The following is a 12,732-nucleotide window of genomic DNA, read 5'->3' as shown; positions in this document are numbered from 1 at the left end:
CATCCAGGATCAAAATCTGATGAAGGGTCTAGGCCCGAAACGTCAGCTTTTGTGCTCCTGAGATGCTGCTTGGCCTGCTGTGTTCATCCAGCCTCACATTTTATTATCTTGGAATTCTCCAGCATCTGCAGTTCCCATTATCTCAAAATCCCTAACTCTAGGTTGGGTTTAGGATTATTAGACTCAAAGGCAATGAGCGTTAGTGTCTTTTATTTCAGGAGTAGCATTTGGTTGGTATAAATAGGGTGAGCCTTGTGTAATAATGGCTCTTTCTGTCACTAAGAGTTTTCTGGGGGTGGAAGAAGTCACTTCTGGAGTTTTACAGAAAGCAAGACAAAGATTGCAGAATTGGCAAACAAGCTGGAGTTGGTGTTGCCCGTGTCAGTGAGGAGAGGGGAGAAAATTGTGGTAATTGCACAGCATTTTCAATTGCCAGAATGCCACTGGAATCTTTGGAAATGGCTAAATTTCAATTGCAAATGAAGCAGGTTGAGTTAAAGGCAAAAGAAAAAGAGAGATTAGCCCTGGCAAAAAAAAAAGAGAAAAGCAAATTAAACAGTTTGAATTATGATTAAAAGCAGAGGAAAAAGTTAAAGGAAAGGAAGGCCCTAGCATAAGAAAGGGAGAGAGTTTTTGAACTTCAGAGGTTGGAACTGAAAACTTAAAGTCAACTTAAAATAGTGAGGAGCAGAGATGAAAAGTAGGAGCAGAGATGAAGACCAATCCCATTGTAGCCATGGTGGTATAGAGTGGAATCAAGTGACTAGTCATTGAGTTATGAGGGGCAATTGAAGAAGCCATCTTCAATTTAACCATCAAAAAGAAGTGGCTAAAACAGGCCAGATTCCTTCAAGTTAAAACAAGCTATATTTGTATGCATTTTTAACATGAAATAGCACACACAGGAGCATTATAAAACAAAGTATAACAAAGTCAAATAAGGAGACATGAGGTCTGACAAAGCAGATTTTAAGGAATTCTTTACAGTAAAACCAAAGAGCAGTGGTGGAAAGATGTAGGCAGAGAATTCCAAACCTTGGGCCTAGGCAATTGAAGGTACAGCAATAGTGAAACAATTCAATTGAGAGTGCAGAAATCTCAGATCACTTGAAATATTTGATACGTGTCTTGAAATACTTAATGAATAAGAAAAGTGTTCACCGAGCTTGCATCATTGATTCCAAAGAAGTGTCAGCAATGGTGACTAACAAATACAACTGCTGCAGCCACTGTGCAAAATTACAGTAAGAAATAAAAAGAAAACAGCTACAGGAAGAAAAGTGCAGGAACATCACCCAATTCATAACACTTACCAAGGATTATATTCTGATCAGTTCAATCGAACTTAGTTGATCAATAATCAGCACAAGATAGTCATTTCAGTTCCAGTCCAGCAATCTAAATAAGAAAAGACAGGACTCGGATAGAATTCCGAAACTTTTCTAGAAAAATGACATAATTATCTAATGATATTAAGTTCAAAAACTTGTGACACAGTAAGTAGAATCACTTCCTCAGATATAAACTCTATGTTCAAGTCCCACTCCAGGACTCAATGGCCAAGAAGGCGCCCCTAAAATAGGGTGCATATTAACTTTCCACCTGCTTTGGAGTATGTTGGCAGAACTTAAAAGAGCAGGAGAAATTCTTGATCAGCCACGTGATAGTTCTAATAGTTGTTGTTCTACCATTACCATTCATAGCTCTGAACTACAACATGCATATAAATGTGCACATTATCAAAGCAACTCGAACTTCTTAAGAGGCAGTTTGGTTGGATAGCTAAGTATCATATAGATACCGACAGCACAAGGTGGAACTGAGACCTGCCTCATTGCCTAACCTGTGGATCAGAACTTTCTTCGGACAGAGAGAATTGAAGAATAATATTAACCGTCATTGCATATACAAGCATAATAAGGTTTTTATTCTCCATTTTCTGCCTCTTTGTTCTTTAGGTACTGGCTCAATAGCCATACAGGAGCTTGTAGTCATTGAGTATTTTGCCTGAGATGTGCAATGAGTATTGGTGGGCTACTACACTGTGGTAGATCATGACCGTAAGTAATCATCTTTTCCATCGTCCAAACAGACCCGTGGGAGCTCATGGATGATGATGAGAAATGTGAGCTCTGACTGAGGTTTCTTCTTCATAAGTAGAGGCCATCCATTGTACTGCTGCCAAAATTGTAATTTTTTAACGTGAGGTCAAACCTCCCTCACTGCTTTGTATTACTTTTGTGATATGATTGTCACCCCCAAGCTATTACTGTGTCATATCATAGCATTACCAGCAGAATAGCCTGACAGAAGCTTGCCCTTTATAGCAAAGGAATGTAGTACTCAGGAGAAATGGCAGAGGATATTTAAATAGGGTAAAATGGGCTAGAGTACAGTCTATTCAAATTGGTGATGGGTAAAAAGCCCCAGAATACCCAAGCCAAAGATGTGGATGCTTCCTCAAAAACCATAGAAAAGTTGAGGACATTTGAAATGCATGAATGGATTGTTTTCTTCCACGCTTATACATTCAATATATACAAAATGACATTTATAGGGAATTAAGTTAATTCAAAAGTCCTCCCTCTGCCACCTTTATAAAAACAGCCATTTATCTCAGCAGGATTTGGGAGTCGACAGATGATGAGATTTGACACCATGGCACACCTCAGCAATCACATTGAGTAGCTATCTTTTATAATCAATCTGCCCAGAGGTGCTATTACAAACCTCTGGAGCAGATGAAACTTGAACCCAAGCCTCCGAGGTCAGAAGTAGGGACACAACTACTGTTCCACAACAGTCCCTATACCCAACAGAAGTAAAATTTGTTGGCAATCTTTGGAACTTGTGTATATTTGAAATTTAAGAAGCAGTATTCAGCCCATTGAACAGTGGTGGGAATGGGGATCTCACTCTCACCGGGAGTTGTTAAAGCAAAAGTATAGATCCATTTGAGAGAGATGTTACAATGCTTGGTTTAGATGTGGAAAAATGGGAGGAAGTTCAGGTGGAAGCTGTACTGCATATCCAATGCAACCTTATTAATGCACATGTACATTCCTGATTAGTACGTTATGTGTGGTAAAGTAATCCAAACGTAGCAAACCAACTGTTTATCTCAGCCAGACAGCTGTAGGGGCAAAAGAATTGACCTTTGTGCCCCCAAGGGAAGCTCCAATTGAATTGTTTGTATCTGCCGGGTTGAAAAGGACAAGATGGAGCTTGTCTGTGATGCTCCTTCACTGCCTCTAAGCATTACCCAAGCTAACGCAGTAAGGTTATTTGGATGACAATTGTGAATTGCCTATCAAGTCCAGCATGAAGTGTGGCCTATGGGAGGAAAATACGGAGGGGTTGAAAAAATACCACGAATAAAGCCCGCAATGCACACATTTTACCATCCAAACTTTCTCCGTATAATAATAATGATCGTCTACGTACCACTTAACCAATAAGCTTACTGAATTTTTTGCAGAGCGTTAATCGCATTATCCAAGATACATAGCGGCTGAATGGTATTCTAGCAACGACTCGACCAATTTGCAAAGTAAGTACGGAAGGGAAAACAAATGTTCTTTAGGCCAATCTCCGCGGAAAACAGATTACCTTGCGTTTGTTTAGCAGGCCGTATGAGTTTGTACATTTATTTTGGGATGGAGACAAATATATGGAGATAGCGAAAAGATAGTCTGATTCACCATAAAGTATGGGGGGGCTATTAGGAAATCAAGTCGAGGGCTATCTCATTAAGGCCGGGCGGTGGCGCTTCCTGTCTCCTCATTCCGACCACGTGGACCTGTCAGTTTTCAGCGCTCTCTCGACAAGCTGCAACATTTCATTCAGGAAACTGACACGATCGAGAACCCGTCTACCGGGCTTCCCGTTCTCCGCCAGGCCTAGAATTCGGGCCCCCGTCAAACATAAACTAGTTTTTAAAGAAAACAGTCTGCGAACGTTTACTTTCGTTTTTGACTCTAACCAAACGCCTTGCAATAAATAGCCAATTCAATCTGGCAAGTCTCAAATTCACCGACCAAAAAAAATCTCAATTTACACAAAAATAAAACGATTCGTGATGAGGAAGTTAAACACGACACGACAAAATGGAAAATGCTACGTGAATCCGAGTCCAGCCAAATGTTATACGACTACGACTTCTCGCGTTAAAAAAGTATAAAGTTTGCAAAATATTCATTTTTATATTAAAAAAGCGAATTTCCAGATTAACCTTAAAATTTGCTTTACAGTTTACCGTGTTAAAATAATGAAAACGCAGTTCGTGGAGTGAAGGGGAAGTGGTCAAAATCCAACCACGGTGTACATTTTAAAAATAATTTCTGTAAGTAGGACAAGGTTTTCAGTGTGTTAGAAAGTGCAAGCTCAGCCTGGCATGCTTAGAACGTTCAGACACCGATTCCCAGGGAACGTTCTCTTTGAACGAGGAGAAAAAGATACAATTCGAAGCACGAGGGAACCTCAGTGGTTCTCATAGTTAGAAACCAAACTGCTGCTGGTTCCTTCATTATAGACACCCACTTCTTATTTAAAATAATATATTTGTTTATACTCACGATCTTCCGACACGTAGCGCTGCAGTCTATGAAACTGCGTACACCTATTTTAAATATTTATTTATATGTATATCCTTTTTTCTTTGCTTTCCGAGTCTTGAGCTAGCAGCTGCTTCTCAGCCGAACCAAGAAGCGAGAGGAACTCCAAAGAACGCCACGAAATCCCCTAATGTTGTCATGGTAACGTGCCGCCGCCTGGAACCCCTCCCCTGCCAGAAGCAGATGGCCCCAGCCTCGTCGCTTTGTGTATGTGTATGTGTCTGTCTGTATCCCACACTAGGGCAGTACCTTCAGACGGAGAAAGAGGACGCAGGGGATGGAGCCACTTGGCCGACGCAGAAATAAATTCGTAAGCATTATATTTCGTTTATTTTTCCATCAAGTTTTTTTCAAAAATTGGGGTGGTGGAAGTTGGGTGAGTGCAAAATTGCAGTCGGCGGAAAGCGCCAACCAATGGGATGGCAGGTCTCGGGGGTTCCTACACGTCATTTTGGCGGTAAAGCCTTCACTGTTTTAATGGAAATAATGATGCTGTTGACGAGTGGTTGATCTAGGGAAAATGCAATGCGTTTAAAGTCTTTTAAAGATACATTCTTCTGCATTTTGCCAATACTTTCACTTCACGTGGTACAAGTGTGCATATTACGTAAATGCTTTTGCTGTAGGGTTTAAGGTGCTATGTTGATTAATTCGTTGAAGTATCTTTAAACAAATGCTTTATTGTCGTATTTTTAGGCGTATCAATAACTGAAAACACCGGAAATCAGCGATCCCTCCAATTGACATCGTTAAGTAAAAAATTCATATGTATACGTTTGAGGGTTTGGAAAAGTTAATGCAGCTGATTTACTTGTTCTTGTCAATGGACACAACTAGCCACACTGAATAAATGCAATTGTTTTTTGGCATCACTAATTGAGTCATTTGATCACAGTGACTGTTCTGAGTAGCAGATGAAGAAGGGGGAGAATGCTTTAATGAGTTCTTCACGGAGGCTGTGTGGTGTTGTGGTTGATGTTGGCCTGAAGGCTGGGTAGTTTCCTGCAACTGATGGTCTGTTTAAGATTTAGCAGTTGTTTGAAGACGAGAAGTGGAGGCTTAGAGCTGACCTTGACAAGATGATCATTGTTACTGATGACATGTTGAAGTCATCACATGAGGTTCTGTGAAGAACAAGGTGTAGTCTCTCCGCTCTAGGGAAATACTGGATGGCAATGTTCTGTATCTGTAAAGTCTTCCTTACTGCCCTGTTTTGTCACTATCATCTGGATGAATTGTTATGATCTCTCTACCTTAATTAATCTGTACAATTTTGGATTCTTTATTACTTTGGTTAGACTCTCCCCATGCGGCTCTAATATACCTATCATGTTACACCAGTTATTTGGTTTGTCTCCTGCAGCACCTTATTTTTAATTTTTTGTACTTATCTCTCTAACTCATTTAATTGGATTATTGGTCATCCCTTCACTTATTATGCAGCTGTTGCAACTTCACTCACACCATTTGTATGGTCTTTTGATCTTTCTCTGCCCATAAATTCTGTGTGCTTCTTTCTCACTTCAACTGATGAAGGGGCTCTGCTCCAAAAGCTAGTGGCTTCAAATAAACTTGGGCCATAACCTGGCGTCCTGTGACTTCTGACAGTAAATGGTATGTTTTGAGATAATGGGAACTGTAGATGCTGGAGATTCCAAGATAATAAAATGTGAGGCTGGATGAACACAGCAGGCCAAGCAGCATCTCAGGAGCACAAAAGCTGACGTTTCAGGCCTAGACCCTTCATCAGAGAGGGGGATGGGGACATCCACTGTACCCGGTGCGGCTACCTCTACATTGGGGAAACCAAGCGGAGGCTTGGGGACCGCTTTGCAGAACACCTCCGCTCAGTTTGCAACAAACAACTGCACCTCCCAGTCGCAAACCATTTCCACTCCCCCTCCCATTCTCTTGATGACATGTCCATCATGGGCCTCCTGCACTGCCACAATGATGCCACCCGAAGGTTGCAAGAACAGTAACTCATATTCTGCCTGGGAACCCTGCAGCCATATGGTATCAATGTGGACTTCACCAGTTTCAAAATCTCCCCTTCCCCCACTGCATCCCTAAACCAGCCCAGTTCATCCCCTCCCCCCACTGCACCACACAACCAGCCCAGCTCTTCCCCCCCCCACCCATTGCATCCCAAAACCAGTCCAACCTGTCTCTGCCTCCCTAACCGGTTCTTCCTCTCACCCATCCCTTCCTCCCATCCCAAGCCGCACCCCCAGCTACCTACTAACCTCATCCCACCTCCTTGACCTGTCCGTCTTCCCTGGACTGACCTATCCCCTCCCTACCTCCCCACCTACACTCTCTCCACCTATCTTCTTTACTCTCCATCTTCGGTCCGCCTCCCCCTCTCTCCCTATTTATTCCAGTTCCCTTCCCCCCATCCCCCTCTCTGATGAAGGGTCTAGGCCCGAAACGTCAGCTTTTGTGCTCCTGAGATGCTGCTTGGCCTGCTGTGTTCATCCAGCCTCACATTTTATTATAATGGTATATTTTGGTCTGTTTAACCTTGGAAAGAGCAATCAAGAAGCATCACTGTCTGGCAGTTTCCAAGGTCCTGTGCTATGTGTTGAGGGAAGTACCAGAACTTGGGTCACCGGCTACAGAAACTCAATGGGTAAACACCATTGAATAATGCCTTCCAGGGGCTGGAAACTATGTAGAAACCCCTTGGGTTGTATACTTGATGTGAAATGAATGTAAACTGTATCCATATAAATGCAGAGAAGCACCTCAGTATGTCACAAACTGTATGGAAAGGAACTGATCTGTTTTGCATCTTAAGTAAAATCAATGTCAAACTGCTACAAAATGAACTTCTATAAATGCGATGAATGAAATATTTTTGGCAGGAAAAGTTTTTATATATCTTCCAAATATAAGCATTGTGAGGGTGAAAGTTAACTTCAGGTGTAAATGTTATAGGAACAGTAGACGGCCATTAATCTTGTCAAGCCTATTCCACCATTCGTCGAAATCATTGCTAATCTGCAAATTAATTCTACACACCTCCCTTTGCCATGTACCTCCTAACACCTTTGTTTAACAAAATCTACCAATCTCAGATTTGAAATTAACAATTCGTCTAGTGTCAGTTGCTGTTTGCAGAACGCCAAAATCCTCACATCCTACTGATTTTTTTCCGAATTCATTCATTCATGGATCATACACCAGAGCAAGAGGCCATTCAGCCCTTTGTGCCTCAGTGGGTTGTACTCTTGCCTCTCAATCAGAAGGTTGTGCATTGAAATCTGCACTAGAAACTGGAGCACAATAATCTAAGATCATGCTCCAATTTAGTACTGATGGTGCTCTGTGCAGGCTTTCAAATGAGAGATTCAGTTGAGGTGTGGTTAGTTCTTTGAGGTACACATAAGGTACTGTATGCTAGGGAATATGAAAAAGAGAGTTATCCCCGGTGGCCTAGTCAATGTTTATCCATCAACCAACATCTCAAGAAGAGACTTTCTGTTTGTTGTCATATTGCTGTTCACAAACTGGCTGCCCCATTTCCTGTAACACAACAGTGACCTCAGTTCACAAGTAGCTCATTGGCTGTAAAGCACTTTGGAATATATGGAATTTGTGAAAGGCACTGTATAAATAAGTGCAAGCCTTTCCTTTTTATTCCCTCCAAGATATCTTCTCTTATCTAATTCTGGCCTCTTGAATATCCCCAATTTTAAATCCTCCAACTGCTTCGGCTCAAGTTACTGGAATTTCATCCATAGAGGTTTTCAGCCCTTCACCTCCGTTTCCTCCATAAGCACACTCCTTAAAACCTACTTTAAACAGACTGCATAAATATTGTCTAATGTGGCTTCCAGTCAAATTTTTCTTTATAACACTGTTGTGAATCATCTGGAGATGCTTTATTAAGTCAAAAGTGCTGTATACCTACAATTTGTCATCAATGAAACGTCAGATGGGATGGACAACATCTGGCCGATTTGCTACCACTTGATTTATGGCCCTCCCCATACTTGAAGTTCATCTCCTGTGTTCATGACTGTTGGTCATCCAGTATTAAAGTTTGTCACTTACTCTAAACTATGTATTTAATCTGATTATTATGGATACCACTTTAATGTATTTCTGGTGCAGATTGAGGTCATAAAGCATAAATGGTAATTATAGACAGGTTTTGTCTGTCTGCAGTACTAACTCCAAGTTGAGTGCTGTGCAACTGAGCTGGATCAATGGATTCAGCTTTACATTTAAGGTACCAATCACACCCACCTTGCTGAAATACTATGGAAACATCTCCCAAACCACTCTTTTCTTCTACAGTTTCTAGGGAAAAAATATACTTCTTTTGTAATACATAACAGTAGGTATAGCTCACTTTGATTCATTGGCCCTGTTCCAAAATAAAGCTGCCAAACAGAGTTTTGTGATACCTGTGATGGAAATCTCCATTAAGTTTAGTGTTGAATTTGCAAGCTGACTTTCTACTAAGCATTGAATAATTTTCAACGGATAATTTGTACTGTTTAGCGGTAACAAAAGCAAATTTTCCTACGTTAGACATTTTGGTTTGAACCCTTCACTGAAATTTGTGTGCAAAGTGCAGGCTGATATTTGGCAGTTGCTTTTTAGATTAGATAGCCCACTTGTCCAAGTGACCTATAGCATTATTCAAAGTTTCTCAGCCAAATTTCTTCCTCAACTCAAATCATTAATAATTAATTGGTAATTTACCTCAGTGATGCTGAATGATATTCTGTTCCTGGCTGCCGTGTTTAGCAAAGTGACAGTAATTGGACATCTTAAATAAACTAACGGACATGAATTAGTTTCAGATGAAGAATAATCACAAAAATTAATTCTTATTTTATCTGTGTATTTTTTATGCCTTCTCCCTTGATGCTAATGTGTGCCATATATTCTGGCAGCCCACTGCTACTATATTCGGTGCCCATTTTTAATATGTGAGTTCTAGGAGGATTTTATTGTGGAAAAAATTGTGATGCTGTGGAAAAAGAGCAGCAAAGTAGCATTAGAGATGGTAAGAACTGCCAGTGCTGGAGTCGGAGATAACACAGTGTGGAGCTGGAGGAACACAGCAAGCCAGGCAGCATCAGAGGAACGGCAAAGCTAACGTTTCAGGTTGGGACCCTTTCTCGGAAGTTTCTGAAGAAGAGTCCCGACACGAAACGTCAGCTTTCCTGTTCCTTTGATGCTGCCCGGCCTGTTGTGATCCTCCAGCTCCAGCAAAGTAGGATTAATTGGATTGCTTTTTAGTGAGTCCACACAAAGCTAATGGGACAAATGCTGTATTTCTGTACTGTAAGATTCTAAAATTTGACTGCAGGGAAACATAGAACATAACAGCACAGTACAGGCCCTTCGGCCCTCGATGTTGTGCCGACCTGTCATACTGATCTCAAGCCCATCTAACCTACACTATTCCATGTACGTCCATATGCTTGTCCAATGACGACTTAAATGTACCTAAAGTTGGCGAATCTACTATCGTTGCAGGCAAAGCGTTCCATTCCCTTACTACACTCTGAGTAAAGAAACCACCTCTGACATCTGTCCTATATCTTTCACCCCTCAATTTAAAGCTATGCCCCCTCGTGCTCACCGTCACCGTTCTAGGAAAAAGGCTGTCCCTATCCACCCTATCTAACCCTCTGATTATTTTATATGTTTTAATTAAGTCACCTCTCAACCTTCTTCTCACTAATGAAAACAGCCTCAAATCTCTCAGCCTTTCCTCGTAAGACCTTCCCTCCAGACCAGGCAACATCCTAGTAAATCTCCTCTGCACCCTTTCCAAAGCTTCCACATCCTTCTTATAAAGCGGTGACCAGAACTGTACGTAATACTCCAAGTGCGGCCGCACCAGAGTTTTGTACAGCTTCACCATAACCTCTTGGTTCCGGAACTCGATCCCTCTATTAATAAAAGCTAAAACACTGTATGCCTTCTTAACAGCCCTGTCAACCTGGGTGGCACAGGTGAGTTTGAAACTGCTGAAGTTCACAAATTGCCAATGTAGTTGGCAACTGAGAGATTATTTCCCACTCAGTATTTCAGCAATCTTTCGTTTTCCAAGAAAGCATTCTAAGTGGAGATATATTGTGAATGTTCTCTGCTTCTAGCCTGATGCTTTATGAAACCCAGAAATGCTATGAATATTTTGATAAAATTATATATTTGCTCACTCACATAAAATTTGAATAAAAGTTACAAAGAATGAACAAGTACAACCATTCATCCTTTGGAGGTCAGTTATTTCACATTATGATCATGGTCTAGTGTGCTGCTAATTGAGAGGGCTTCTGTATGTTACATAGAGTGGAGGAGGCCTGTGGTTTTAAATGCCAATAAATCTACTGGAGCCCCATTTCACTGACGACCTGATACAATGAGCTTTTTCAAACAGAAATAGAAGAGGCTAATTTTACAGTGTACATTCAGCTTCAAGTGAGATAATGGCATTAGTACACACTGTTTCATTTATTTGGAATTAATAGATTACCCTATTAGATAAACCTGTTTCTTTACTGTGTAGTTAATTTCAGCTCACTGTTTTGTTGGGATGTTTAGAAGCTCAGTCTGTCCTATAGTTAAGTGATATTTAATGAAGCTTTCAATTTTGTTTACATGGTTGTCAATGAGTGGAGGAGGAGAACTTTAGCACAGTATCAAAAACAGAAGTTGCTGGAAAAGCTCAGCAAGTCTGGCAGCATTTGTGAAGAAAAAAAATCAGAGTTACTGTTTTGGGTCCGGTGACCCTCAGAACCTTCCTTAGCATAGTATATTCTATGAATTTGAAAACTGCTCCAGAGGCATCATTGTCCCGATTTTGTCCTCAGTCCTAAAATAGAACACACGAAAAGTGCATGTAATGCTATTGAAACATCACTTTATTTGAATGTCAAATGGATTGAAGGATTCTTTGAGTTGAAAGATGCAACCTTGTCCCAAGGTATGAACCAGAATTTTGTGATCATTCTTTTTTGTGTGAGCCCAAACAACTGTTGTTTCCAACAGGTAATTCCTCCTCAATATCAAGGAGTGCTGAAGCCAACTGTAGGGCTCTGGTTAATGTGCAGTTTGAGAACTGCTAAGTCAGCATATACCAGCCATTGAACTTGAGACCTTATGCCTAATAGAGCTATTATCCTCCACCTCCTAGTGAAGTTAATGTAATTTGTTTCCAGAAGCAGAATTAATCTTAATCACATTTCCTTTTTCATTTTACAATATTCCCTTTCAAGTGTTTAATCTGATAACCTGTTGCAATAGCTAGCCGTGTTGATGTATTTTTCACAAGATATTACAGGTGAGGAAGCCTATTTGAGCCATTTTAATTCATCTGTTTAGGATGACCCTGTTGATCCCATTTAAGAAAATACTACTTTCTACTATGATTTCAGGGTTTTTCACTCTGTGTGAAGTCCTTCATGACACTGGTTCTAATTTTCCTTCTTCCTGGTTTGAAGTTTTCCTAATCTTGAATTATATATTGTTTGAAGCTTTTTATTGTCTCAGACACACCATAAGAACATCTCTCAAAGTGAAGAGGGTGGTTTTCTGATTTCTGTCCTTATATCTCAGACATTTTACAGTTTGCCACTGAACAGATCCAGAAATTAAAATTGCATCCAGGACCAGATCTCAAATATGAGATGTATCAGTACTCAAGCTATGAGTTTTGACCACAGTAAAGTTTTATAACTCCGTAGGCCTTATATTCCAGAGTTTTAGTTATCAGTATCTCTTTCCAATTTGTTTTGTTGATTACCACTCTAACTTTATTGTTCACTTTGAATTTCATGAGTATAAAAGACTCCCAGATCCCTTTCAACTTCATCATTAGCTACAGTTACTACCCCAATTGCTATCGATGGTTCTTGATTATTAACATGCCAGCCAGCCCATGTTAAAGGTTTCAATTATGAAACTGATGCTGCTCTCGTCTACGTCCAGAGAGGTAGTTTATCAAATGATAATTGGACATGTAGCTTATCTATTGCTTACTTAATTTAGGATGCTTAATTTATAACCCTGCTGTTGTCCCCTAAGTGCTGTATGATTCTGACTCTATGTAAACTCGGCACAGACCAAGTTTGAACTATTGTCTGTCATA

General features: G+C 40.5%; 1 protein-coding gene and 1 long non-coding RNA gene across 5 annotated transcripts in view; one reads left to right on the top strand and one right to left on the bottom strand.

Moving 5' to 3' along the window:
- LOC125455222 (forkhead box protein N2-like) overlaps positions 1 to 4,888 on the bottom strand; it is a 73,371-nt gene extending 68,483 nt beyond the window's left edge. Inside the window, exons 1-2 of one of the 2 annotated variants that reach the window (XM_048536949.2) lie at positions 4,575 to 4,888; positions 1,314 to 1,398 (exon numbers count right to left, since the gene is read on the bottom strand). The gene's annotated coding sequence lies outside the window, so the exon portion shown is untranslated. The remainder of the gene's footprint in view (positions 1 to 1,313; positions 1,399 to 4,574) is intronic. The other variant, XM_048536950.2, reaches the window with a different exon arrangement.
- Positions 3,486 to 12,732, top strand: part of LOC125455223 (uncharacterized) — a 28,374-nt gene continuing 19,127 nt past the window's right edge. For all 3 annotated transcript variants that reach the window (XR_007248178.1, XR_007248177.1, XR_007248176.1), the window contains exons 1-3: positions 3,486 to 3,550; positions 4,251 to 4,342; positions 4,670 to 4,923. This is a non-coding gene — a long non-coding RNA (uncharacterized LOC125455223). The remainder of the gene's footprint in view (positions 3,551 to 4,250; positions 4,343 to 4,669; positions 4,924 to 12,732) is intronic.

The sequence above is a fragment of the Stegostoma tigrinum genome, chromosome 9 (genome assembly GCF_030684315.1).
Source record: "Stegostoma tigrinum isolate sSteTig4 chromosome 9, sSteTig4.hap1, whole genome shotgun sequence".
Lineage (NCBI taxonomy): Eukaryota > Metazoa > Chordata > Chondrichthyes > Orectolobiformes > Stegostomatidae > Stegostoma > Stegostoma tigrinum.
Note: the sequence above shows the minus strand (reverse complement) of the source record. Positions and strands in the feature narration are given on the sequence as shown.